Source organism: Meles meles, chromosome 16 (assembly GCF_922984935.1).
Source record: "Meles meles chromosome 16, mMelMel3.1 paternal haplotype, whole genome shotgun sequence".
Classification (NCBI taxonomy): Eukaryota; Metazoa; Chordata; class Mammalia; order Carnivora; family Mustelidae; genus Meles; species Meles meles.
Genome location: NC_060081.1, coordinates 13,601,460 through 13,604,740, shown reverse-complemented (window position 1 = coordinate 13,604,740; position 3,281 = coordinate 13,601,460).

The window sequence follows — 3,281 nt, the reverse complement described above, 5'->3', positions numbered from 1 at the left end:
CATGAGAGACTATGGACTCTGAAAAACAACCAGAGGGTTATGAAGGGGTGGCGGGGGGGCGGGTGGGGGGTTGAGGAACCAGGTGGTGGGTAATAGGGAGGGCACGTACTGCATGGAGCACTGGGTGTGATGCCAAAACAATGAACACTGTTATGCTGTAAATAAACAAATAAAAATAAATAAATAAATAAATTTTAAAAAAAATGTTAGGACAGTTTAGTAAAATTTTTATTTGCCTGTGCCCTGCTGTCATCCTTAGCTAAGTGGAAGTCATGAAGAAGGTGCCCATATTCCCAATATATGTAGCACCTTGGTCTCTGGTTCTTGAAAAAAGCAGGGAAAAAATCTCATTAGCAAAGTATTATACATATCTGTTCTAATCTATCTAGGGACTACCTGAAGGATGGACACAAACCTGGAATTCATTGAGGTTGGAGAAGCTAGGGGCATTGTTCAAAAACATTGAGAGCAAACTAGTGATCTACAAATGTCTGGAGCAAAAGATTATGATTGAAACCTGCAATAACCACTTAAAATCCTAAGGAACAACTTTGGGGTGGGAAGAGTTTCTTTGGTAAATTGGGATGCTCAAAAGCATCCCTGTATACAAAAGAATTTAGAAAGCTATGCACATGCTCAAAGAAACCCTGAGAAGATCTTAAGCTTCCAGACTGGGTTGATCACTATGCTCTGCAAAACTCCTGTTTTGAAGGAGTGTCCCAGAACAGATTCTGAAAAGATTGGGAGGTGTGTTTTTTTTATTTTCTTGTGTATATGCTTTTCTCGTTGTATGGTCTCTCTCTCTCACATTAGGAAGTGTGTAAGGGAATCTTTGTCAAAAACACTAGCTGAATATAAGTTTAAAAACAGACTTCAGAGATCGCATATGATGAGGAACACAGTCTTTGCAAAATAGTTTGAATAAGTCACTGAACAAATGGACTACCATAATTGTAAAGAATAAAAAATACAGCAAAACCAAAGGAAGGAGGAAAAGTTTGATTTACAGAATTAACACATTAGAATGTTCAAAGGTCCAGTTTTTAACCAAATATTCACAAGGAAGACAGAGAAAGAAGAAAGTATGAACTATTAAAGGGAACAAGTCAAATGGTCCCTATGTATTATTTCAATAAATGAGTAGAAACTGACTCTGAGGAAGCCCAGATATCAGACATAGTCAAGTTTTTTAACTAGCTGTCTTAGATATACTGAAAGTGCTAATGGAATACATGGATAAAGAATTTACTTAAAAATAAATTTTAAAAAAAGAAAAAAGAAATTATTTAATGTGTACAGAGAGTTTGTTCAGGATTATGAAAAATTTTGGTAATATACAATAATGATCTATGCATATATTGTCTTTTAATTTTCATTTTTATAGTCACATTCTATCTTTTAATTCTTTTTAATTTTATTTTTGTAGATTTATAAATTTTTCTTTCCTTACAATTTTGGCATCTTGTTTTCTAACAAAGAGGCCAAAATACACATAAGATACACATAGGATCCAGTGTATTGATCTGTTCTGTTCATTTGTCTGGTTATATTCTTCTTTCTATTTTTATCTTTTTTCAGTTTTGGGTCTCTTCTGATTTGTTTAGTGTATATTTCTCTGGGATCATTGTTACCCTTTTAGGATTTTATTCTCTTGCTCATCTACTCTTCTCCAGACAGAATGACAGATGGAAAAACTTTCCTCAAAAAAGAGAACAAGAGACAGTATTAATGGCCAGGGGCCTATTCAGTATGGATATAAGTAAGATGTCAGAATTAGAGTTCAGAATAATGATTATAAACATAGTAGCTGGGATTTAAAAGGGCATAAAAGACACTAGAGTATCCCTTTCTGGAGAAATAAAAGAACTAAAATCTAATCAATTTTAAATTTTAAAAGGCTACTTATGAGATACAGTAAAAAAAAAATGGAGGCACTGTTTGGATAAATGAAGCAGGAGAGGGAATTAATGATATAGAAAACAAAATGATGGAGAATAAAGAAGCTGAGGAAAAAAGAGATAGAAAACTACTGGATCACAAAGGGAGAATTAGAGGAATAAGCTGTGTCAAAAAAGCAAAAACAAAAACAAAAAAGAATAATTGGGGTCCCAGAAGACGAGGAAAGAGAGATGGGAGCAGAAGGTATATTGCAGCAAATTATAGTGGAGAACTTCCCTAATCTGGGGATGGAAAGAGGCATTCAAATCCAGGAGGCACAGAGAACTTCCTTCAAAATCAATAAAAATAGGTCCACCCCTCAACATATAATATTGAAATTTGCAAATCTCAGAGACAAAGAGAAAATCCTGAAAGCAGATCAGTGGGGAAAGAGGTCTGTAACCTAGAAGGGTAGAAACATTAGACTTGCAGCAGACCTAGCCACAGAGAACTGACAGGTCGGAAATGCAGCCAAGAATATTATATCCAGCAAGGTTGTCATTCAAGATAGAAAGAGAGATAAAAAGCTCCCAGGATAGAGAGAAATTTAAGATTTTGTTTCTTGACCTGCAAGAAATATTGAAGGGGATTCTGTAAGCAGAGAGATCCCAAAAGTAACATAGACCAGAAAGGATCAAAGACAATACAGAGTAACAGTCACCCTATAGTCAACACAATGACACAAATTCATGTTTCAATAGGTACTCTGAATGTAAATGGGCTAAACGCCCCAATCAAAAGACACAGGATATTAGGTCAGATAAAAAAAAAAAACTAGACTCATCAATATGCTGTCTGCATATGCTGTCTACAACTCCAGATGTAAAGGGAGGAGGTGAAAATCGGTTTATCATGCTAATGGACATCAAAGGGAAGCTGGGATACCAATCCTTATATCAGACAAATTAGATTTTTAACCATAAACTATAATAAGAGATGAGAAAGGACACAATATCATACTTAAAGTGTCACTCCAACAAGGAGAGCTAACAACTGTACATACCTATGCCCCTAATATGGAAGCAGCCAATTACATGAATCAATTAATAACAAAATTAATAATAATACAATAGTAACGGGACTTTAACACCCTGCTCACTACAATGGATAGATCATCTAAGCAGAAGGTCAACAACAAAACAAGGACTTTGAATGACAAGTTGGACCAGATGGACTTCACAGTTATATTCAGAACATTCCAACCTAAAGCAACAAAACACATTCTTCTCAAGTGCACATGGAACATTCTCCAGAATAGATCACACACTGGTCACATGTCAGGTCTCAACTGATATGCAAAGACTGGGATCATTCCCTGCATATTTTTGGATCACAATGCTCTG